Source organism: Babylonia areolata, chromosome 16 (assembly GCF_041734735.1).
Source record: "Babylonia areolata isolate BAREFJ2019XMU chromosome 16, ASM4173473v1, whole genome shotgun sequence".
Classification (NCBI taxonomy): Eukaryota; Metazoa; Mollusca; class Gastropoda; order Neogastropoda; family Buccinidae; genus Babylonia; species Babylonia areolata.
In genome coordinates, this window is record NC_134891.1 from 11,405,569 (window position 1) to 11,431,914 (window position 26,346).

The 26,346-nt window shown below is 39.8% G+C and overlaps 1 long non-coding RNA gene across 2 annotated transcripts in view; it reads left to right on the plus strand.

Annotated features, from left to right (window-relative positions):
* Positions 1–26,346, plus strand: part of LOC143291149 (uncharacterized) — a 35,495-nt gene that overhangs the window by 4,265 nt on the left and 4,884 nt on the right. Inside the window, exons 2-4 of one of the 2 annotated variants that reach the window (XR_013056476.1) lie at positions 3,163–3,220; positions 12,523–12,580; positions 25,747–25,960. This is a non-coding gene — a long non-coding RNA (uncharacterized LOC143291149). The remainder of the gene's footprint in view (positions 1–3,162; positions 3,221–12,522; positions 12,581–25,746; positions 25,961–26,346) is intronic. The other variant, XR_013056477.1, reaches the window with a different exon arrangement.

Consider the following 26,346-nt stretch of genomic DNA (forward strand, 5'->3'; position numbering starts at 1 on the left):
AATTTGTTTGGAGAACTGACATTTAATATATCTCTATCCATCTATCTATCTATCTATCTCTCTCTGTGTCTGTCTGTATATCTAGCTATCTGTCTATCTATCTATCTATTTATCTGTCTGTATATAATGATAAGCATATAATAAAACAAACATACGCACGCACACATGCATGCATGTTTGCACACACACACACACACACGCACACACACACACACCAACATGTGTATGCACACACACATGTACAGAGACAGATATGTGCACACATCAACATATGTATGTACATTCAAATACACATAGACACTCGTACAAACACACACACACACACACACACACACACACACACACACACACACAATCATTGGATCAGCACTATTCCCTGCTGGTCACTGACTTTCAACTAATACCCTCATAGCTGGGATGCCAGCCTCTGGGGATAGCATGCATGTACACAGGAGTGGAATGTGAGCTGGAGGGAGAGAGAGGGAGCTGCAGAGATGTGGGATAAATTGCTCTGATGATGTGCCCACAGCCTTCATGTGTTTTATCAGGTTGGAGTCATCAGGCCCCCCACCCCCTTTCCCCCTCCTCCTCAGTACCACTTAAGAGAGCTAAATGTGTGTGTCCTATCCTGGCTCCCCTTCGCTTTTGGGTGAAACATTTCTCTGTGTGTGTGTGTGTGTGTGTGAGTGAATGTATGTGTGTGTATCTCTCTCTCTCTCTCTCTCTCTCTCTATATATATATATATATATAGAGAGAGAGAGAGAGAATATATATAGAGAGAGAATCTCTCTCTCTCTCTCTCTCTCTCTCTCTCTCTCTCTCTCTCTTTCCCTTTCCCTTTCCCTCTTTCTCTTTCCCTTCTCTCCCCACTCTCTCCTCTCTCTGTCACTCTCTCTCTGTGTCTCTGTCTGTCTGTCTCTCTCTCTCTCTCTCACACACACACACACACACACACACACACACACACACACACACACACATCCATCCTCCACTTCCGACCCCCAACCGCCTCCTTTCCACCCTCCCTCATCTCTACTTTCCCTGCTTCAGCTGATTTTTCTCAAGCTGGTTAGCCAGGTTCATCATCATCTTGCATAACGGAGGAAAAAAAGGCGGAAAAGAAGCAGAATGAGATAGGAGGAAAAAGGACTGGGGTATGAAGGAAGAGAAGGGGAAGAAGATGGAGGAAGATGGGAAGGAAGAAGAAGGAGGAAGGGGTGAAGGAGGAGGGAGAGAAGGAAGGGATGGAGGAAGAAGGGAAGGAGAGGAGGAAGATGGGTAGGAGAGAAGGAAGGGGTGAAGGAGGTAGAAGGGTAGGAGAGAAGGAAGGGATGAAGGAGAAAGAAGGGTAGGAGAGAAGGAAGGGATGAAGGAGAAAGAAGGGTAGGAGAGAAGGAAGGGATGAAGGAGAAAGAAGGTTAGGAGAGAAGGAAGGGGTGAAGGAGGGAGAAGGGTAGGAGAGAAGGAAGGGATGAAGGAGGGAGATGGGTAGGAGAGAAGGAAGGGATGAAGGAGGAAAAAAGGTAGGAGAGAAGGAAGGGGTGAAGGAGGAAGAAGGGAGGAGAGAAGGAAGGGATGAAGGAGAAAGAAGGGAAGAAGATAAGGAAGGGATGAAGAAGGTAGGAGAGAAGGAAGAAGGGTAGGAGAGACGGGGCGGTGAAGGGGGAAGAAGGGTAGGAGAGAAGGGGGGGTGACGGGGGAAGAAGGGTAGGAGAGAAGGGGGGTGACGGGGGAAGAAGGGTAGGAGAGAAGAAAGGGATGAAGGGGGAAGAAGGGTAGGAGAGAAGGAGGAAGAAGGGTAGGAGAGAAGGAAGGAGGAAGAAGGGGTAGAAGAGAAGGAAGGGAGGAAGAAGGTAGGAGAGAAGGAAGGGATGAAGTAGGAAGAAGGGTAGGAGAGAAGGAAGGAGGGTAGGAGAGAAGGAAGGGGTGAAGGAGGAAGAAGGGTAGGAGAAAAATGAAGTGAAGAAGAATGAGGAAGGGGAAAAGAAGAATAAAGAAGAGGAGGAGAAAGGGAAGGAAGAGAGGGAGGAAGGGAAGAAGAAGGGGGTGGGGGGGGGGGGGAGAAAAGGGGAAGGGAAGGAAGAAGGAGGGGGATTAGGAAGGGAGGGAGGAGGAGGAGGACAAGAAGAAAGAGGAAGGAAAGAAGAAAAAAGTATACACATCACAGACGAAAGAGTAACAAGAATTGCATAGGACTTAGCTGTGAGTGAGTGTCTTCACTTAAGGTTTTACAGTGTGTTATTGTATTGTATTTCTCTTTTTTGTCACAACAGATTTCTATGTGTGAAATCCAGGCTGCTCTCCCCAGGTAGAGCGCGTCGCTTTTTTGTATTTTTTGCTGCATGCAGTTTTACTTGTTATTCCTATTGAAGTAGATTTTTCTATAGAATTTTGCCAGGGACAACCCTTTTGTTCCTGTGGGTTCTTTTACATGCACTAAGTGCATGCTGCACACAGGACCTTGGTTTATCATCTCATCCGAATGACTAGCGTCCAGACCACCACTCAAGGTCTGGTGGAGGGGGAGAAAATATTGGCAACTGTGCCATGATTCGAACCAGTGCACTCAGATTCTCTCACTTCCTAGACAGACACGTTATCTCTAGACCATCACTCTACTGTTAGTGAAATGAAGGGAGGAGCAGAGAGAGGGAAGAAGAAGAAAGGCAAATTTAAGAATGCACTTCGCAGAGAAAATAAAAGGGAAACAACTAGGGCTGCCTCAGGGACTTGGCTGTGAGTGAGAAAGTGTGGGTCTCCGCTTCAAAAAAAAAAAGTTTAACAACATGTTAGTGAACTGAAATGAGGAGTAGACAGGGCTGCAGACACTCTGGGCCTGCTTACCTGCCCTTTTTTGAACAGCCAGGCATTCTGAAGATAATGCACTGGGAGTTGGTTCTGTGTATGTGTATGCATCTCTCTCTCTCTCTCTCTCTCTCTCTCTCTCTCTCTCTCTCTCTCTCTCTCTCTCTCTCTCTTCTTCTCTCATGTTAACAGTCTGTTTCTGGATGTGGATGTTGGATAGTGAGAAGGCTGGTTTTGGGTTTGTTTTGTATTTGTTTTTGTTTTTCCTGAGACTTGTTCTGAGTTGTTTGGTTTGTTTTCAGGTGTGTGTGCGTGGTGGTATTAGATTCAGAGCGTCTCTTTGCCATCTGTTTCAGTGTGGAGCTGGTGAGGGGAATGTGGTTACCAGTCTGAGGGATTTGGCACATTAGTAAGGTGGGTGATTTTTCTCTGTGTGTCTGTGTGTGTGCATGTCTGTGTATGTGTTTATCACTCTGTGTGTGTGTGTGTGTGTGTGTGTGATTTTTTTTTTTTTTTTTTCCTGTCAGTGTCTTTCTCCCGCCTTCTTTTCACTCCCTCTGTCTCCCCCTCTCTGTTTTGTCTTCTGTTTCTCTGAATCAGTGAATGCTCATTTCTCTGCAGCCTATCTGTCTGTCCACAGCCTTTATCTCTCTGTCTGTCTGTTTCTCTCTCTCTCTCTCTCTCTCTCTCTCTCTCTCTCTCTCTCTCTTTCTCTCTCTGTCTCTCTGTTCTCTTTATGTCCGCTATTTGTTTCTCACTTCAGTCATGTCTCTGTATGTGCATAAGTGTGTGTTGGGTGGAGAGAGTGTGTGCATGTGTATGGATATTAACAGTAGATGTAGCAGTGTTAACAAAATTATTGTTGTTGTATCGTTATCGTTAATGTTGTTATTGTTGTCACAAGGACAGATTGGAAGACTGGGTGATGCCTAAAATCTTTATCCTTGAGTAATAAAGTTTTTGAATATCTCTCTCTCTCTCATGTATACGTTTCTTATGAATTAAAACATTATAGAACATGGCAAGCATAGCTGTTCAAGGAGGTGTCATAGATCATTGATTATGCAGTCCTGCCATCCGTAGAATAAATCACTGGCCTAAGGACTGACTGGCCCATGTATCAGTTATCCTCAAACAGGCACTGACAGAAACACATGTACACACACACACACACACACACACACACACACACACACACACACACACACACACACACACACACACACACACACACACACGTCAGTCACACACACAAATACACATACAAACATACACATGTACACACATATGTTTGAAAGTGTACATGGATGGTTGGATGGATGGATTGTATGTATATGTATTTATGCATGTATTTATGTTTTATTTTGTAATGTAAGTATACATCATGCACACACATGTATGTATGTTTGTATGCATACATACACATGTGTGTATCATGTTTGCATGCATACATACACATGTATATATGTATGCATGTATGCATGTATCTATGGTTGCATGCTAACAGTTACACACACACACACACACACACACACACACACACACACACACACACATGTATGTGGTGTATGCTTTCGTTATTCCAGACCTTAACTTTCAAAACTCTTTTCAACTGGGAGAGAATAAGTCCATCTTCACAGCTGAACTCATAGCAATTCTAATGGCGTTAAATTTCATGTCCTTTCCAAAAACTATATTTCAGATTCTATTTTGTGTTGATTCTAAATCAGTTCTTCATGCTATTGAACTTATAAAAGAAATGGTTAGGTATGAACTCATTGAAATTAACCATTTGATTCACGAACTCTTATTAAGAGGTTCTCACATAACCTTTTGCTGGACTCCTCATTGCGGTTTTTACTATAATGAAAAAGCTGACATTTTGGCTTAAAAAAAGGAGCTAGAAGCTCCACGAAGGAGTTAGATTTAAATATTTTGCTTTCACTACAGGAATGTTACACCATGGTAGAAAAAGTCCAATGGTCAAAATTTCAGTTCGAAGAAAAACACACCGGTAACTCGGAGTTACATAACAACATACAGAAAATGTATGGTTTCATGGGAAAACATTACCATAATGATTTTCATAAGAGGCAAATCATTTCTCTAATCTGCAGATGGAAAATTAATTGTTTTAGGACAAAATATGTCAGTAATGTTTCTTGCATCTGTGGTGCTCACATAACAGCCGATCATATACCAACTTGCGATATGTTAAAGTCTCAAATCCCTGAACTGAAATCATCTTCAGTGTTGACGATCTTCAGCAGTCCATTGCGAATGTATGACTTTTTCAACTCCTTGTTAAATAGTCCAGTTGGTTCACTGTTATAGTTGTTAGTTTTTCATTAGAAATATGTTATATTGTTATGATTTTTTGTTTATTTTTTAAACATAACTTAAATCAATAATTTTCACACACACACACACACACACACACACACACACACACTTTCACTTACACGTATGCGTACACAGTAATTCCCCCTCCCCCCACCCCCACCCCACTCGATTTTTTTCCTTCCCTTGTCTAATATCACAGTGAAAAGACAAACTAAAGAACAAACACACATGTGTGTGTGTGTGTGTGTGTGTATATATATATATATATATATATATATATATATATATATATATATATATAACATGACTTTCGGTTTCATAATGATTGGTGATTAAGTTACAAAATGTGTTAACTATTTTATTGTAATACTAATAGTCAATCACTTTGTTATTTAATCACTTTCTTAGTTTCTATATCTCTCATCAGTCTGCTTCTCTATCTACTTAACTATTGGTCTATCTATATGTCTAAATGAGTTTCCGTGTGTATGTATTTTTATTAGAATTTTTGTTCACTTTGTAATCATATTATCATATGATCTGTTTGTTTCATTGAAATAAATGCTTTATTTTCAACTCCTCAATTTTTTTTTTTTTTTTTCAAGTAATATATATATGCATGCACAACAAATTCTGAAATTGATAGTGTAACATTTATTGTGAACAAATATGCTTTGTATGACTTTACTACTATTGCTTCTTCTTGTGTGTGTCGTTTGTTTCTGAGACACCCACTCAAATGGCAATACCACAACAAAGCATGTCTTGCTGTGTGAAATGATAGCCTGTTAGATATGAACTGCCTGAGAATGTCTGTTGAGCCACAAAAACACACCCTGTGACAGCCGCTGTGGTGAACTGGCAGACATTCAAACAATGACAAAGGAGATCTTCTTGTAATTAACTCTTTGACTGCACTGAATATTGGTGAAATTAGATCAGTGTGGCAGGAATTTGAAGTGCAGTCAATGTGTTTTGTCTGCTCCATGGTGTAGTTGATTTTTTTTTACCAAAAGTAAGTGGGGCTGGCAACATAATTTCAGGTAGGCAAGGTTTTAAATATATATTGTTGAAGAAACACTCAGTGGATAGATTAATACAAATGCCTGTTTACACAGAATGAGACCCAGAGAGGGAGAGAGAGAGAGACAGGACTGTCAATAGGTTAAAGGTTGGGGAATACAATCCAGATTGTGTTAAGTTATTTATTTAGGTCTCACAGAATGTCCCTCTCTGTTCAGCTGTTCCAAGTATTGTGATCCCACCTCCAAGTCAGGCAATTAACCATGGGCGCTATTGATCAGTCAAAGAATATCAAAAAGAACAGGTACAAGGGCATCACACCATCGATCGCCTCAAAGAAATAAAAGCAGAGAGAGGGAGCGGCCGTAAGTCTAGCATGAAAGGTAGAGCACGATGCTTTGCAAATCAAACAAATATCGGCATCATTTCCAAACCAACATTGCGCAAATTTCTTCAAAACGGAACAGTCTGTGGGCTTTTCCAAATACAATAGACTGAGCAAAACACTAGACGCCACGTTCTTGGCATCAGAGATCTTTTCCCATCCCTATTGCAGCCAATCAGTGGCAGCCTCTGTGCGTTTTTGTATGTGTGTGCTTGTGAGTATGTGTGGGTCTGTGTGTTTGAGTGCATTTGTGCATGCGCAAGGGTGTGAGTGTACACAAGTGTCGGGAGAGTTCTGTGCACATGCGTATGTGTGTGTGTGTGTGAGGGGTGGGAGGTGTGGGGGGTTAGGGGGGTTTATGTGTATTTGAGAAATGAGTGTGTGGAGGAGGGGGGTAGAAGAGGTGCAGGGTAATGTGTGTGTGTGTGTGTTGGGGCTCATGTACGTTTATATGTATTTGACTGTGCTTTCATATCTGTGAAACTGCATGTTTGGTGCATATCTGTTATGCACATGTGGGTGTATGTGTGAATGTGTGTCTCCATGTTTTACATTTATTTGCTTATTTATCATCATTGTTGTCTTATTTATTTATTTATTTTTTTATTATTAGTATTATTATTATTATTACTACTACCTTTTTTATATTATAACTATTATTTATTTATTTATGTACGCTTATAGTTGACTTCATCAAGTTTTTGCGCCTTATAGTATACATATTATTAGTAGTGGTAGTTGTTGTTTTATGTATTTATTTATTATTTATTCACACACACACACACACCCACCCCCACCCCTTTTTTTTTCTTTTTTTTTTCTCTCTCTCAAGGCCTGACTAAGCACGTTGGGTTACGCTGCTGGTCAGGCATCTGCTTGGCAGATGTGGTGTAGCGTATATGGATTTGTCCGAACGCAGTGACGCCTCCTTGAGCTACTGAAACTGAAACTGAAACTGATCAGAAATGACAGATGGAGTTGTAGGTTTTTTTGTTGTTGTTTGGGTTGTTGGGGTTTTTTTTGTTTGTTTGTTTGTTTGTTTTTTTGTTGTTGTTTTTTTCCAACTCAGGAGTGTAAGCAAACTGGGTCTATATAATGACATGGTATGTGTGTCAATGATAAACTTTTGGCATTTTCGCAGTTACTAATAGTGGCATAGGAACCAAACTTGGCAGGATGGTAGGTATGAATGAGACCTTTGAAGTCATCTCATTCATGATAATGATTGTGGAAAGCAGGGTAAAGGATCGCAAAGGTCAGTGCCATTATTTGACAAAACGTTTTTTTTTTAAACAAAAAAAAGCTTGACAGAAACCTTATATCACATCCAATTTTAATTAAACTTGATATATTGTCTGGTCATTGGTACAGCATTATCCTTAAAGATTTTCAGAATCAGAGGTTAGATGTTAAGGTCACTAAATGCCATATGATATTGATATGAAAAGTTTTTATGTGCAAGAGAGAGGTCTTTTACTGAATCTTCATCAAATTTGATACAATGATTGGTCATTATGACAGCAAAATCTATGTAAATAGACAGAGTCAAAGGTCAAGTCAAGGGCACAACATGACGTACGGGGAAAATGTAATTTAGTTTGAACAGGACTGAAATCTGTTTCAAATTTAGAGTGATTCATTTTGGCCTGGACTGAAATCTGTTGCAAATTTAGAGGACAAAGGTCAAGGTCTCAGTGTCAAAATGTGTGCCTTTCCCCTCTTGATCTGCTTTGCAGTGTGGTTTTGATTAAGTGGTTATCACATCATGACACATGTGAGTCTTGAAGGCCTTGCCACTCTTTATTTTAATGTAAAATAATGGTTATGGATTGAAAATGGTTTTGCCTGGTGTCCAATGTTGAGAACAGAATGACACTGTCTCTTGTCTCTGGTTCAGTAAATACAGAGCTGGTTTTATTTATGTTGATGTTTGCATCTGTCTTGAATTTGTGGTTAACTGAGAAACAGAATAGTAGCTCTTTTATTTCATTCAGGGCTCAGTTTTTTGTGTTTATATCTATTGTAGTAAATTTGAAAATAGGATGAAATTATAGTTCTTGCTCCTAATTCTTTTTATTCTTCTCTATTTCAGAAACTAGAGATTTTTTTTAATTCAAACTCAGTCAGCATATCTTGTTCTTATCATTTATGAAAGCTGGAGAAAAGAATGGAATTATAGCTCTTGTATCTATAATCTAGAGAAGTGTACTTTATTTTCTTTCTTTTACTTACTTCTTGTTCTTTTCTTTCCTGTTTTGTCTTGTCTTGTTAATAACCTTAGTATAGAAATTATTCATTAACTCTTTCCCTACTTCAGTGGAACTGAAATGTTTGGGTTCTTATTCTTCTGGGAAACTCAAAACAAAATAGAATTACTGGTCTTCTGACCAACTGAATTGTTTTGATGAAATTCAGTGGACATGACTGTTTTCGTTGTTTCTATTGTTGTTTTTTTGCTTATGTCTTTCTGGTAAACTAGAAACGAGAATATGAAGCTCTCAAAGAGAGAGAGACAGAGACTGAGTGAGGTAAACATTTTTTTGTTTTTTTCTCCCTCTCTCTGTTTGAAATAAGTGTTTCAGTAATACATGTATAAATAACTGTTTCTATCTTAACAACGGCACACACACAAAGAAAAAATCTAAGGATGACTGTGCAAAAATGTTTTTATTTCTTCTTTAACTAGTTTAAGCTGAGATCTTTCTTTTGGCACTGTTATGAGTGGATAATTGTTATAAAATGGTTGGGTCAGTTTTTGCTGAAATAGAGATGTAGTATTGTACACAGACAGAATACCCATCCATATTATTTATGTGTGTTGGAAAAAAAATTTAAAGTATAGTATTTTCCACAAACGCATTCATTCACTCATTTGTGTGTTCACATTTATGTGTGTGCACACACAAACACATGCTCTATTAGCCAAGAAGAGCGCTGACATGACATAATGTATTCACCACACTGTCAGGTGAGAAATTGCCTATGGGAAACAGCAAGAAAATGTTATTTGAAACACATGCCAGAAATACCTTTGCTATTTTGTTCAGCACTTATTTTTTTATGTTTTTTTCTCTTCTTTTCTTTTCTTTTCTTTTTATTGTTTTGTTTTATCTATAACTGGTCCTAGAAGCCAGTGCGTGGGTGTGTTACTGTTTAGCTTTCAGAAACACAGTTGGCAGTGGTACTGGTATCCCTTGTTGGCGCTGTAATTTGTACAGCAGGCGTTGTACTTTGTTTATATATTACAGTTACTGAGTTAGTTTTGTTGTGGCCTTTCTCTTGTGGCAGCTAAGGTTTATAACATCCCTCTGCATGTCTTTCATCAGAGCCTCCTTATAAACTGGTTCCATTGGAGAGCTCCTGTGATGTGACTTACCCAGCTATCATTGCATTGATGTTTTAAAGTTGTTAGTTGATGTTGTCTCTTTGTATTTTACTGGTGTTTATTACAGTCTCCTAGCTAATCCTTTCTTTATATATATATATATATATATATATATATATATATATATATATATATACTGGTGTTTATTACAATCTCCCAGTTAATCCTTTCTTTATATATATATATATATATATATATATATATAAAGAAAGGATTAGCTAGGAGACTGTAATAAACACCAGTAAAATACAAAGAGACAACATGAACTAACAACTTTAAAACATCAATATATATATATATATATATATATATATATATATATATATATATATATATATATATATAAAGAAAGGATTAACTAGGAGACTGTAATAAACACCAGTAAAATACAAAGAGACAACATCAATTAACAACTTTAAAACATCAGTCAATGCACTCACACTTAACACACACTTACACATGCACAAGCATGCACGCACAGCAATATCACTGAAAGTGAAAATATGTTAAAAACTATAAACAAAGAGGGGGGTGGGGGGGGATCTCCTTTTAACATATAGTTTTGCAGTTCCTTCAAATCTCCTCAACTAGCTGACACCACAGTGGGTTCTGGCAATTGTGTTATTTTGTAAGTGGTCATTCTTCAATGATCATCTATCCGGGGTTGCAAAAGAAATGAGGAAAACTTTAAATGAATATGTTGTTGACTAGGAATGATGGCACACATGACTGATCTGCCTGTACAGATGCATTATTACCTTTATTTTCAGATTGTATGCTGTTGAAAGTATGGTCTAAAGATACCATGCCAGATGGGAAGAGAAAACAAACACAATCAAAAAAAAAAAAAAAAAAAAAAAGTTGATTAGGAAAAGAAAAGAAAGAAATCCACAAAATAGGATAGAAGATTACAACAGAAAGCTGACAGAAACAGTTGCCTTGCAAGAAACTGAAGTCTGCAAGGTACGGTGTCTCTATCAGTCTATGGGTAAAATGCTAAGTGAACAGCAGATAGGGGACAAATTATAAGCTTTTAACTTAAGGATCAATGAAAATGTCATGAATGAAATTATGGACAGTGATAATAGGATTGCAGCTAAAAAAAATAAATAAAAAAGGCAGTATTGGTGCATTTCTGTGTTTTGATATCTATTGAAATTGAACATTTAATTTTAAATAATTAAAAGCATCCATTTCCTTTCTTTAGTTTAGATAAGAAAAGAAAGGAAAAGAAAAAAGGTTCACTAATTTTTGGAAAACTGATGGACACTTCTCTTTTTTTTTCTTTTTTTTTTTTAATAATGCGGCCCAATGTAAAAACTGAATAGGTTTGACCATTGAGAAAGGAGTGAAAGTGGTTTCTTTCTTCTTTTTTTGATTTATATGGCAAGCTGTTATTGACTAGACCAGAGGTCATGTGCAGACCTTTTTATAAGATGGAATTCTTCTGATTGTCGTCTGTGGACAGTCATGTTCAGTAGATAAAAGTTAAAGGTCCCATAACCTTGTATGGCCCTCAGAACAGTAGATTCATATATTATCCTCTGTGTCTAGATCTCTGCACTGAAAGGCAGGGGTCCAGTCCTCTCCACCTGCTGTTTTAGCCTTCCCCTGATAGAAGTCACTGGTACCCAGTCACAGCTGGATGGAGTAAGGAAATTCACAGTAAAGTGCCTTTCCCCGAGAACACACGAACACTATGACAAAACAGGGCCTTGCACCCTGTTCACTCCTGGTGCACTCTGGATCAAAGTCCAACACCTGTGTAACCAATTCCACCACGGTGCAAGGCAGAGAAGCAACTCAGTCCACACAATCACAGCCGGGTGGAGTGAGGAAAATTACAGTAAAGTGCCTTTCCCTGAGGACACAACACCATGCTGAAACAGGGTCTTAGACCCTGTTCACTCCAGGTGCACACTGGATCAGCAGTCCAATGCCTGTAACTGATTCCACCACTCCAGGTGCACACTAGATCAGAAGTCCAACGCCTGTAGCTGATTCCACCACGGTGCAGTGCAGAGATGTAAATCAGTCCACACAGAAGTGTGTGAGAAGTGTGGTGGAAACTGTTACCCAGGGGTGCCAAACCACCACACTGTTTTGGTGCTAGCTGGGTACAATGGTTAGAGGGATACCTGACTTTGGCTCTACCAAAATTAAGATGATCGATCAATAACAGATTGCGCCCCCCACCCAACCCTTCCCATCACCTATCAGTCCCCACCCTCCACCCTTCCTCTGCTCCCGCAGGGAAAAGAAAGACAGGGAGCTATTTTTGTGGTTGCTGTGGTTTTTCAAATGACTCTTCCAGACTTCCTCAATTGGGTTCTGATGGAGGAGGAGGAAGAACAGAGCAGGGGGGGGGGGGGATTATTGGAGGGGAGAGGGGTGGTCTGACCTTTGCTGCTGGCTTGATAATGTGGTAATTGTGGCTGCTGGCTTTGCCATTGTGCATAGCTGTCATACTGTGTGGTGTGTTGAATGTGCATTGAGTGCTGCTTTGTGTAACACGGTGTATGGAGTGCTATGATGCTAGCTGTGTGACATGTAACCTGAAGGCTGTGGGGTCTGTTACAGCGCCATGGCTCTGTGGGCAGGTGGATGAAGTGTTACAGACGGGTGTTACATGGCCCAGGTACAGTGTTATGGTTTGCTTGTGTGTGTGTGTGTGTGTGTACCTTGCTGTCTCAGTCTGACAGCCCTGCTTGTTTGTTTGTTTTGACAAGTCTTAACACAATTACTGTGTGTCAGTGTGTGTGTGTATGTGTGTGTGTGCATTTGTGTGTGAGGCTTGTTGAAGGTGGATATGTTGTTTTGTTTTGCATACATTTTTTTCACGTGTTTATTTTGACTTCGTGTATAAAAAAAAGTTTGGTGTGTGGGGGTTGGGGGGGGGGGGGGGGGTCTTGTCTTTTCTTGCTGTGTTTCTCACAATTTGTGAAATTAACCACAATGAAATTAATGGCTTTATTCATTTGAGAGTGTTTTTTATTTGTTATGGGTTGTTGTTTTTATAGGTATGTATGTGTTGATATGTGTTGATATATGTACATCAGATATACATATATATTTATGTATCATGATTATAATTATGTATACATATGTATATACAGAGAGAGAAAGACAGAGAGAGAGAAGGTTATTGTGTCATAAGTTGGGGTTTTTTTTCGAGGAAACTTTTTTTTTTCACTACAGATGTGTATGTGTATGGAATTTACAATCTGGTCTTATTCAAAATTCCTTTTCATAACATCTTTCTTAATTAAATACATGTCTGAATACGTCCCTTTTGAAATGTAGTGTTTCCTCTCACTTATTACAGCATTCAAGCCAACATTTTTCTCCACAGAATTCTTAACAGGGAAATGTTTAAGTCTTGTTTTAATCAGTGCCACGCTTGTCAAAAAGAAAGCTTATAATTGGGTTGTATGGTCCTTATGTAAGTGTGTGTGTGTGTGTGTGCACATATGTACTTTGTGTGAGTGTGTGTGTGTGTGTGTGTGCGCGCTTGTGTAAGGTGGAAGGGGGGTATTATTTTCCAGCCTTGAAGTATGGGATCTCTGCCTAGTTAAAATGAGTTTCTGTTGTTTGTGGGAAACACTTTGCTTAGTATTTGTGTGTGTGTGCATACGTGCACACACACACACACACACACATACACAAATATTCTGTCTCTTTCATTCGCTCTCTGAATCTCTTTCTCTCAAACACAAGTTTGACGCGCGCGCACACACACACGCACACGCACACACACACACACACACAGCTTTCTAATTCTATTGATCAGGAAAAAGCGACATGTATGCTAAGTGTCTCTCAAAGAGCACTTACATTACCGGTACATGATAGCTCCATGCTGCTCCACATAGGAGGTTTAAAGGTTTGCAAATAATCGTTCAGAAACTGGGCCCAGTGTTGGTAAAAGTGTTCGCTGCTCCGACATTGATCTGCAGGGCTGCCATTGTGACTGCCGTATCTGTCTGTCAATGATTGTGAGGTGAAGAATCATAAGAGAAGTCTTTTGAGTGTGGTTGGTTATCCTTATATCTATAGATGTACTGATTATTAAAGAGCAGAAGAAAAAATATCAGTATAACTGGACTGTCACATAAAATTGCAGCGTGTATGCACTGGCGGCTGTCAAGGTACTGACAGGAGCTCAGAAGGAATTTGTTGTTGTTCTTTTTTTTTTAATGAATGTCTTATATACTTAATCAGTTATTGCTTCTTTTTAAATAAGTCATGTTTAATGGGGGTTTGTCGAGTCCTTGTCCACATTTGTATTGCTGCACCTCATGTAATTTCTCTTCATGAGATGATAAAGTTATTCTTTTCTTTTCTTTTCAGATCTTATCATATCAAGCTTGACAGCATTGTTGTTTTACTGATTTTATTTGTTGTGGTGAAGGATTTGGCAAGAGCATTCACACACACACACACACACACACACACACACACACACACACACACACACACACACACACATAGAATTCTGCACAAAAGCATTAGGAGTTTTAGAAGATACTTTTAAAAAGTTTTTGTTGTTGTTGTTGTTTTTACACATATGGTTAATGTGCTTGTGAAACTGTTAGAAATGTAAATGGAGACATGACACAGTCATTGGGCAAAAAGAGAAACTGAAGCAAACTAGCTTATAGATTACATTTTTTCACAGTGGGTGATTATCATGGGGGGACATTACTGATTCACCTTATATGTTTTGCTACAGTAGCATCTTTCAGGACTGCCACAGATCAAATTCTTGAAAGAGGGAAGGAGTCAGTTCTTTCACCCATCTTTCTTTTTTAGCACATGCAAATGAGGGAGCATTTTTATATTTCAAACAGCCTTTGTAAATCCTGTTTCCTGCTCCACAAAGCATTCCTAACAAGGAGATCTTTCAAATGACTTTGATAAGCTCCTAAGACGCTGTATTTGTCTATGCATTTTGTGGGAAATATTTTTTTTCTCAGCTGAGCTCAAAAGTGTTATGCTCAAGCATTTGTTGATGATCATAAACTTCTGTTTTTGACTGGGTTTTGAGTGAGAGGTTTCTCATGTTTTTTCTGTTTTCATTTTCTGTGTTTGTTTGTTTTTTGTTTTTTTGTTTTTTTGCTCGCTTTATTTTTGTTGTTCCTTTCTGTCAGCCTTCCTTCAAGAACGTAGATTACAAAAGCAATAAGAGTGTTTTCCATTAAAAAAAAAATGTTATTATCCACAGCTTATTGCTCTCAATTGGTTTATAATTGTCCCCTTCAGTTAGGGGCTTTGGCCTAATCTAATTAAAACATTTCGCATTTGCATTCCTTTCTTCATTCCTTGCCTACTTCAGTACTTGTTTGCTTGTTTGTTCTTGCGTCTCTTGTTTTTTTCTTTCTTCTTTCTCTACTATGTTTATTGTTATTTTTCCTTCATCTTACTGACACAATTTATTGTCCAGTTCCAATTTCTTAATGCTTACTGATCTATTGACGATCCATCCTGAGAAATTCTTTCCTGTACATTTTGTTCAGTCTTACTGACACATATATATATTGCCCTTCACCCCCAACCCCACTCTCCCTTTCCATCACAACTCCCTGCCTCTATTTTGTTTTCCTTCTTCTAGGGGGGTTAATTAGTGTGGCAAGGAGAAGCAATATAATTTTATGTTGATGTACAGAACAGAAGCTTACTTTGTTCATTAACCAAAGAGGCTGCCAACATGTACTGCGCAGAAGCAGTCTTTGTTAATCGCAGAGGATAAATTTGGATTCAATACATGAATGTACAGAGCAGAAGCATAATTTGTTAATCAGAGAGGGTAACTCAGCATTCAGTATATAACAAAAGCATAGTGTGTTAATCAGAGAGCATGAATTAGGAATCAGTATGTAAATATATGTAGAACATGGGCATTGTTTCTTACTCAGAGAGTAGGAATGAATGTACAGAACAAAGGCTTGTTTCTTAGTCAGAGAGAAAGGTTAGGGCTCCTTTCTTGGTGTAAAACAGGGCTTTTTGACTCTTAAATGATTGATTGTTTTTGTCTGTTTGTTTATGGTGGTCTGTGTATTGGCTCGTGTGCTTTTATATGCAGTGTGGGAGAGGGGGGGGGGGGGTCAAGGGGGTAGTGGGAGAAGCTGCATTTCTTAGCAACATCTGGGAGAGGCTGCATTTCTTAGCAACATCTCCACTGCTGAGGTGCTCTCTCCCTGACGAATGAAGTGATTCTTGTCATCAGTTTGGGGATTTGGTGGCTTTCCTACTGTTGTTGAGTTCACTCAGGCTTTGCTGAAAAAACACTGAAATGATGTGGAAGATGTGAAGGGTCGGCCTCTTGGTTACCTGATACTGATTCCTGTAAACCGTTACTGTCAGAGCACTTTGACTGCGACTGGAGTGGCCTGTGTGTGTCCTTTTGGTCAGCTGGCATCGTCACGGTTTCTTGTGAACTACCACTTTGGCCGCGACAGGAGAAACATGGGTGTGACTACCCTACATGTCAAGAGTACTTCAAATGAGCAGTCTGGAGAATTGTTGCTGAACATTTTGGAGATGAAGTATTCAAAAAATAACAAAACCAAAAAAAAAAAAAAAAAAAGAGACATAAGGTTTGGGAGTGGGACATATTTTGCTGTAAACTCCCTGGGAGAAGTTGTGTTTCTTTCACACACACACACAGATGCACACACACACACACATGCACACGCGCACGCACGCACACACAAACACACACACACACTCACTCACACACACGCACTCACTCACTCACTCACTCTCTCTCTCTCTCTCTCTCTCTCTCTCTCTCTCTCTCTCTCTCTCTCTCTCTCTCTTCTGAGGGCAGGCAGTAAAAAAGTTGTGTGAGCTTATTCTTATACCCTCAATAAAGATCATTTTGACTTCACACACACACACACACACACACACACACACACACACACACACACACACACACCACACACACACACACACACACACACACACACACACACACCACACACACACACCACAAACACACACGCACGCACGCACGCACGCGCGCGAGAATCCTAATATTCCCGAGGATTCATTTCTGTAATATTATTCGATGAATCAGGAGGGAGGGAAGAGGTGGGGGCTCAGGAGGAGGGGGGGGGGGGGCTGGTGGGCAGGGGATGGTCGGGTAGAGGGGTAGGGTGGCATGCACCATAACCGACTGTCGGCTGGCGCCACCCTTTAAAGCCAATCTAACGACCTGCTTTGGCATGGATGGCTGCTGCGTCAGGGCAGGAACTCCATAGCAACCAGGTAATTTACCTTGGGCTGTTGCCGGAAGACACTGGGTGCTGTGCTGAGGGAGGGATGGAGTGGGAGGGTTACACAGCTATCCTGAACTGAAGACTCCTTGATCAGACACCTTGGGCTTGCTTTTTTTTTTTTTTTTTTTTTTTTTTTTTTTTTTTTAATGATTTATCTAAGCGTATTGGGTTATGCTGCTGGCCAGGCATCTGCCTAGCAGATGTGGTGTATCGTATATGGATTTGTCTGAACAGTTACGCCTCCTTGAGGAACTGAAACTGAAACTTATTTCAGATATAAGAAAAAATACAGAGTCAAGGGAGAAAAAACAAACAACAACAGCAACAACCACAACACACACACACACACACACACACACACACAGAGAGAGAGAGAGAGAGGAACAACGAATCCAGAACACAGAGACCGGGCTGTGGGGATGTTTGAGCATCGTGATGGCAGGGACCAGCTGGTAGGGAGTTTGTTTTAGAGGGGGGGAGAGAAGGGAGGGAAATTTACACAGGCTTAAGCAGCAGCTTTCATTGTACTCGCAGCCTGTTTTAGCGTTAAGCAGAAGGATTAACACTGTGATGAGGGTGGAGGAGGGGGGGGGGGGGGTACTGGCAGCTGGTTTGAGGAGGGGGGGGGGGGGGGTTGTTGCATTTCTCTCGTACTCAGGCCTGCAGACTTGGTTAGTGGTGATCAGGAGAACCAAAGTGTTGTTGGGGAAGGGGGGGGGGGGGGGACAGGAAATGTGAGGGGGGGTGGGTCATTTGACAGCCTTGGCTGCACAGTCTGGGAAAAGCGTGGGCGCGCAGAGACTGTGTGCAGAGCCTTGGCATGTTTGTTGTTGTTTGTTCGTATGTGTGTGTGTGTGACTGGGGGTAGAAGTTTAGGAAAAGGAAAGGTGAGTGTGTGTGTGTTTGAGAGTCCATTAACATTTTCAAATCTCTTAATTTGTAATATATATATATATATATATATATAAAGTTTTAAAATTTTAATCTTTTTTTTTTAAATTATTATTTAGGGTTTTTTTGTGTTTTGTTTTTCTCAAGGCCTGACAAAGCGCGTTGGGTTATGCTGCTGATCAGGCATCTGCGTGGCAGATGTGGTGTAGCATATATGGATTTGTCTGAACGCAGTGACGCCTCCTTGAGCTACTGAAACTGAAACTGATATATATATATATATGTATATATAGATATTATATATATACAGAGAGCGAGAGAGAGAGATTACAATATATATGTATTTGAATGAATAGTATTTTGTAAAGAATATAGACATATACATATATATATTATATACATATGTATGTATGTTATATCGATATAGAGATCTGTATGAGGGGAATGAATAGTATTTTGCAAAGAATCTCTTGTTGTTTGTTTTGTTATGTGTTTTGTTTTTTTCTTGACAGCTACTTGGGGCTGAAGCGTATCTGTTCAATCTTTTCACTTCTTACAGAAGAAGCTACCCAAGACTCAAGTCTCTTCTTGCGTACTTTCTGGTCTTGACTGTTGCAACTTTGTCTTTATCAGCTGTCCACAATATATCATCTTACCTCTTCAGTGCATTCCACTTCAGTTGAACAAAGAATAGCATACAAGTGCTCCTTTCTTTGCTTCAAAGTTATTACAGGCTCTGCTCCTCAGTATCTAACTGAATTTCTCCATACATACATTCCATCAAGGACCCTTCGATACTCAGCTGAGACCAGGCTCTTTCAGCTTCCTGCTTTTACACACAGGCAGCATGACCAACAAGCTTTTTCTTTCTCAGCAGCTAAGCTCTGGAACTCTCTGTCATACTCACTTCTACACGGTCAGTACCTGGAGTCTTTCAGGTCAGGCCTGAAAACGTACCGTTCTACACAATGCTATGATTAATCTACCATTTAAGAATGCGCAGTTTTCATCCAGATTGATCACTTGATTATGTTGTGTGTGCATGAGGTGGGGGGCGGATGTGAGTGTGGTCGCCCATGAGTGTGTGTGTGTGTATGCACATGTGTGCGTTGTGAGTGTGTGCATGCATATACATATATATGTGTGTGTGTGTGTGCATGTGTGAGCCACTGTGCATGTGCACATGTGTGTAAGTATGTTTATCAGCTTTTTGCTTTTTTGACTCACTTGTGTAAACAAAGTGAGTCTATGTTTTAACCCGGTGTTCGGTTGTCTGTGTGTCCGTAGTAAACTTTAACATTGACTTTTTCTCTGCAAATACTTTGTCAGTTGACACCAAATTAGGCATAAAAATAGGAAAAATTCAGTTCTTTCCAGTCATCTTGTTTAAAACAATATTGCACCTCTGGGATAGGCACAAAAAAATAAAAATGAAGCCTAATTATATGCAAACTGCATTTACTGTTATATTTTTTGTATTCTCTAAACTTGGCACTTTGATCTGATATTCTACCCAACAACAAGAGCAGTCATAATTATCATTGTTTGTTCAAACAGGAACTTCTTTTGCTAAGCATGGAAGTTTTATTTATTTTGCAAACGTTTTGGTGCAGATAGTAAAAAAGGGAAATTACTCTAATGCTAGGGGACTTATTTTGCTTTAAACTGATCTTTCTCATCTTAAACATTACATTTTGAAACAAGAGAGGCAAGGCCTTCAAGACTCACTTGTGATGCACTTTTTTAAAAAAATCCAAGCTTTTTATGTATTGAGTATAATTTCAAAATGTAATGTTTAAGATGAGAAAGATCAGTTTAAGGCAAACTAAGTCCCCTAGCATTAATTACAGAGTAATTTCCCGTATTTTACTGTCTGCACCAAAACGTTTGTAATAAACAAAACTTCCATGCTTAGCAAAAGAAGTTCCTGTTTGAACAAAAAATGATAATAATGACAGATCTTTTGTTGGGTCGAATATCAGATCAAAGTGCCAAGTTTAGAGAATACAAAAAATATAAATATAACAGTAAATGCATTATACTCAATACATAAAAAGCTTGGATTTCTTTTTAAAGTGTATCACAAGTGAGTCTTGAAGGCCTTGCCTCTCTTGGGTTGTTTTTTTTGTTTGTTTGTTTGTTTGTTTTTTACACCTTACCATATTGTTGTTTCTTTGGTGGTTGTTTTTTTTTTCCTTCAGTTATTGTAAAGGGCTTTGAGAATTTGAAGGCATTAAATGAATTTCCCTTAGTATTATTATTATTATCATCATTGTTATCATCATCATCATCATCTTCATATTATTTTATTATGATTATTATTATTATTGTTATATTGTCTGTATTTATCTTTCTATCTGTCTGTCTATCTATCTATCTATCTATTGGTCATAGAAATTGAAAGTGTTTTTTTTTTTTTTTTCTTATGATATCTGTTCAGAAGAATGCTTAGAAGTTAGATTATATGAAAAGTGAATCAAGAGTTACCGATCAAACAGGAAGAATATTTGAAACATGATATTTGCATTTGACATGTATACATGCTTACACTTAGTTGCATTTACACACAGAGAGAGAACGAGACACAGAGAGAGACAGAGAGAGAGATTCCTTTATTTGCTGACCTTTTTGTAGACCTGTACATGATTCCTCCTCTGGCATTGAGAGAAAAGGGACAATGATGCTTAAGTGGAAGGGCCAAGTTGTCCTGGCAACTGCCTGCTAAAAGAGTGTGTCTGCCAAGCTAACAAGCTTCTTCGCTCATCAAGCCATCTTCTGAGGGTGGCTGACAATTACCCCCTCCCCGTTGCCTTGGAGACAGCTTGGGGGACGACCAAAGGGGTCTTGCTGTTTGAAAGGGATCCTGTCTGTCTGTGACTATCTGTTGAGATCACTCCTGGGATTAAAAAAACAACAAACAGTTCAAGTGATAGTGACCCCAGAATTAGCTGCTTTTTGTTTTTTCACTCGCTTGTGTAAACAATGTGAGTCTGTGTAATAGCCTGGTGCTCGGTTGTCTGTGTGTGTCTGTATGTATGTCTGTGCGTCTATGGGGTGGGGGGGAGGGGGTTGAAGACGGCATGATGTCATTTTTTCTTATTCATAATAAAAAATTTTAAAAAAAGAAATTCTATAAATTCTGGACAGAACACATACAGTGACACTTGAGTCATCATCAACGTGTTTACTGCAAAAGAATATTTTAAAGTGAATACTGAATTAAATAGAATGTACATAAAAGAGAAATTGAATGGACTGTATTGTTGTTTCTGCCCATAGCTGAGCCTGTCGAACTTGGATCTCCGCAGATCTGGAGACAGCGGATACATGTTAGGGTGTGCTTGAAACGATAGCAACATCTCCTTTATCGTGGACTTTAAAGAATTTCTTAAACGCCCAAGTTATACCAAAATAACATGGTTCAAATGGCGTTATAATATCAAATACTATAATGGATTTATCACGCCGAAACAAAATTGTTTGACACCATTGGTAGACATGCTTTAGCACTGAGTATTCTTACTCGCGATGTGAACATGCTTTTTTTCTTTTTCTTTTTTTCATTTCTTACCCAAAGCTTTATAATATGAAATACAGAACACATTTTAACAATTTTAAAAAAATGTTTCTTTGTATATTTTACTTATTATTTTTAAGTGTATTATATCACAAGTGAGTCTTGAAGGCCTAGCCTCTCTTGTTTTCTTTTCTTTTTGTTTATTTTTCGTCCTGAGAGTTATTGCCAGGCAGAGGTGTTTTAATGGGAAGTGAAGTTGGTGGGATATAGGGTGGGGTGGGGGGTGTGAGGGGGTAAGGGTGGTAAAGAAGGAGGGCTGTGATAATACATTCCCAGGATGCTGCAGCTGAATTTTGTTTTTGATGGTATGGCTTGTTCTGATTTCATAAAGTGCGGTGATTTAGAAATTGGTTGCCATTTTTGTGGGTCCATGTGCAACTCTGAATCTGAAGTATGCATGCACCGATCCAGGGACACATGTGCCCACATGCAGCACACACACATGCACGCACGCTTGGAATCAAACACGCAGGCATGCATGCACGCACACGCACGCACACAAACACACAAACACACACACACACACACACAATCTTCCACTTCTTTCCTTTTCTATTTTTTGTTGTTTTTCTTTTGATACCGATTTGTAGAATACATTAATTTGGTATGCTTGGTGGTCATTTATTCATTGTAGTTTAAATGTGTGTTGTTTGTGTGTATGTCTATGTCAGAGTGTTTTGCCAGTGCATGCATGACTGCACATGCATATGAGATAACTCACTGTGAAGGGCACATTTAAAAGACAAAAGTTTTTGTTTGTTTGTGTTTTATGTGAAAAGATTTAAAAAGATAGAAAAATGTATATATTTTTTGAATGAATGAAAACAGTGAAAAAGAAAAATGTATGGTACAAGGAACCTTTTTTTTTATATTTTTATTGTGTTGTTTTCCCTTTTTTGTCAGAACAGATTTCTTTGTGAAATTTGGGCTGCTCTCCCTGAGGAGAGCGTGTTGCACAGTTCTACACACAGGACTCAGATTTATCATTTCATCTGAATGACTTGGCATCTAGACCACCATTCAAGGTCTGGTAGAGGGGGGAGAAAATTCTGGTGAGTGTGGGATTCTAATCCCAAACGCTCTAGAGTCTGGCTTCTTAGGCAGACGTGTTACTACTAGGCCACCTCTCTGAGAATACGCTGTGAGTGTAAGGTTACAGTTGTAACCCACAACCTTCCCAGGCAGTCACGTTACCTCTAGGCCACCTCTCTGAGAATAAGCAGTGAGTGCAAGGTTACAACAGTTACCCACAACCTTCCTTTGCGGACACTTTACCTCTAGGCCAGCTCTCTGAGAATACGCAGTAAATGCAAGGTTACAGTAGTTACCTACAAACTGCAGGGGAGGGGAGATCAATGCAGGTCACATTCCAGCCACCAACCTCCGTCTGGATCACACAAATCAATCAGGACTAATGCGGCGTGACAGTTAAGAGCATGGGACGGCTGTGCCACTACCGTTAGTAAATCACTTGGCAAAGAAAAGCCTGAGGATTACAGCTAAAACCCCTTGAGGGTAAACCGGTGCCTGCATAAAATTGAGGGGTTTTTTTTCTTCTTTTTTTTCTTTAAGTTTGTGACAGAATCAGTTCAGTGCCGTTCAGTACACTGTATGAACTCCATGAAACAAAAGAAAATTTTCTGTGTACTGCGTATGATGCTGACCTGAACTGTTTTATCTGTAGAACTCCTGGAACCATGCTTCTGTCCTGGACATTTTGTGAGAATTTCATATTTTTGTTCAGAAATTGTGTGAGAATTTCATATTTTTGTTCAGAAATTGTGTGAGAATTGTGGCAGCACAAAGGAAGGAAAGGTGCTGAATGTTCAGCGACATCTGCTTTGTGGAGTGTGTGTTGATGTTCTGGAGTTTGGATTTTGGTTTTGAAATTGTTTCCTGATTAGACTGATGTCTGTAGCTTCACAACGGTTCTGTTTGGATCTGCAGCTACTTTCTGTAAGTGTGTATGTATGTCTATGTACAGTGTGTGTTTGTGTGTGAGTGTGTGTGTGTGTGTGTTTTCTTCAGTTTTCTTCAGTTTAACGTCTATTCACTATAAGTGTTATTAGACGGAAAGGAGAAAATTAGTGGATAAAGGAAAGGGAATACATGTGTATATTAGTGCAAGAAAGTGTTCATCTTATGTAGTAGAGAAAAAGTACATTGTAAGAAATTAAAGGCTAAAGAGATTGTGGTGTGTAATGAATGAGGTGTCATAGGAAGGAGAATATATGTATGCATATCAACAAGTATTAACTTACAACAATGTAAATATAAATAGCGACATTAATTAGAATACATCAAAGGAGGATACCAACTGGACTGGAGTTTAAAATTTCCGAAAACATTCTAAGCAATGAATAATTATTCAAAATCTTTTCAGTGGCTGATGGAATATTGGTAAACAAGTCATCAACTACATCTTTTGGAATTAACCGTCTTATGTTAGGACAATGAATGAGTAGATGGTTTACAGTTATTTGCTTACTGCACGTGTGTGTGTGTGTGTGTGTGTGTGTACAAAGTTTTTCTGTGTGTTTATGTACAGTGTGTGTGCATGTTTGCATGGATGAAGGTGGGTGGGTGAGTTGGTGGGTGTGTTGTCAGCCTTGCCAACTATTGTTTTTTCCTGTGTTGTTGACAGTGCTGTTTCAAGGCATTCTTCCTCAAAGACTTTTGCACTGAGATTACAAAAAAAGCAAACTTGCTTCTATGTTTCCTTTGGCAAATGGATGGGCAGTTAGATACGATTCAAGCATTTCTATGGCTAGAAACTTCATATTTTTTGTTTGGTTGGTTGGTTTTTTGTTAGGTTTTGTTGGGTTTTTTGCTTTCTTTTTTTGTGGCCTCAGTTGCATGCAAGTCATGAAGCACCACAACTTTTTTTGGGGGGGTGGGGGTGCTTTCAAACTTCATGTTTCTGGATTTTTTTCTCTGTATACCCGCTGTTAGATTTTCCCTTTCTGTATATGTTCTGATAGCATGAAAAAAACATTGACGTATTTGTAAGGTAGTGAGAATAATATCCCCACAAGTCAAGCAATGTCACAGCCAGTTAACTAGCACAGGAACCGTACAAACAGGATAACCTTTACGTGCTAATGCCAAGTGCCGATGAACACCTGATTTCCGACATTGTTGTTCATGTATGGCCCATTTTACAGCCTCCACTCAGACGTTTTTTTTATCATTATCATCATCATCAGCAGCAGCAGCAGCAGCAGCAGCAGTAGCATCAGGCCTCAGCTGCAACAACAGCAAGACTTGAGTGCATCTTTTGGCCTCCATCCTTGAGCGGTCACAGGGATATATAGGGAAGAGGGAGAGAGTTGTTGGCTTTTCTTTCTTTTTGGTTAGAGGCTGCTGGAATGTGTTTGATGCTCAGTGTTTCTTCTTCTTCTTTTCCTCCTTCTTCTTCTTCTCCTTCTTCTTCTCTTCCCTTAACTCTGTGAAGACAGAAGAGTCATTGGAGCACTGCACTGAAGAACTGTTCACCAGATTCCTCCAGGTCTGTCAGTTGTCTGTCGAAGCCAGGAAGCCTACAGATGATTGCTCAGTGTTTGGAGTACACAAGAAAAGAGCTTTTGTTTTGCTGTTTCATAGTTTGGGAGTATACAAGAAAAGAGTTTTTGTTTTGCTGGGTCAGTGTTTGGAGTACACACAAAAAGAGCTTTTGTTCTGATAGTGCTGGTGGGGTGGGGTGTTTTATTTTACTATTATTTTCTTCGTTTTTCTTTAAAGACAAATATAGTGGGGGTAAAGGCATGTTCATTTACACTTTGATGGTGGTGGTTGTTGGGGAAGGCGTACACACGTGCTTGTGTATGTGTGTGCATGCCCTCGTGCACAAGTACATTTGCATGGTATGTATCAGTTCTCTGAGCATGTATGCTTAGATTTGTCTTCGTTCAGTTTTTCTTTTCTGTATGTGTGTGTGTGTGCATGTGTGTCTTGCAAATGATATACATGACAGTTACTCTCTGTTTTGTTTCTTGAAGATACCCATGACAGATGTCTGCCACTCCGGCTAAAACCACCGCTTGTCTTTCCCAGCCTGTTGCAGGAGCGGGGAAGGCTGGGGACCCGGGGAAAGTTCAAGGTCAGGAACAAGGTCAGCAGTCAGGGGAGATGGAGGGGTCGGGTCTGGAGGAGTTTCTGACCACCAGCCGCACCGGGCGGCGCAATGCGGTGCCAGACATCACGGAGGAGAAAGGTAACTTTGCTGCTTCAGAACTGTCCGTGGACATGGCCAAACTCTCATGCACTGGTAAGTGCGTGTGTGTGTGTGTGTGTTTAGGGGCCAAAGGGGATAGGAGAATGTGTTTGTGGGGAGGAGGGGGGATATTGGGAGGGGGGTGTTCGAATGGTATGGGGCGGAGAGGGTGTGGGTGGGAGGAGTGTGGATGTGTGTGTTTGGATGGTGTGTGGGGGTGTGTGTGTTTTGTATGTGTATTTGGATATTGTGTGTGTGTGTTTGGATGATGTGTGTGTTGTATGTGTGTGGGTGGAAGGGGGGATAGTAGGGATGGGGGAGGAGAGGGGATGTGAGGTGGGGGTGCCTGGATGGTGTGTGTGTGGGGGGGGGGGTGGATGGTGTGTGTGTGTTGTATGTGTGTTTGGATGGTAGGAGTGTGAGGGGAGCGGGGGGAGTAT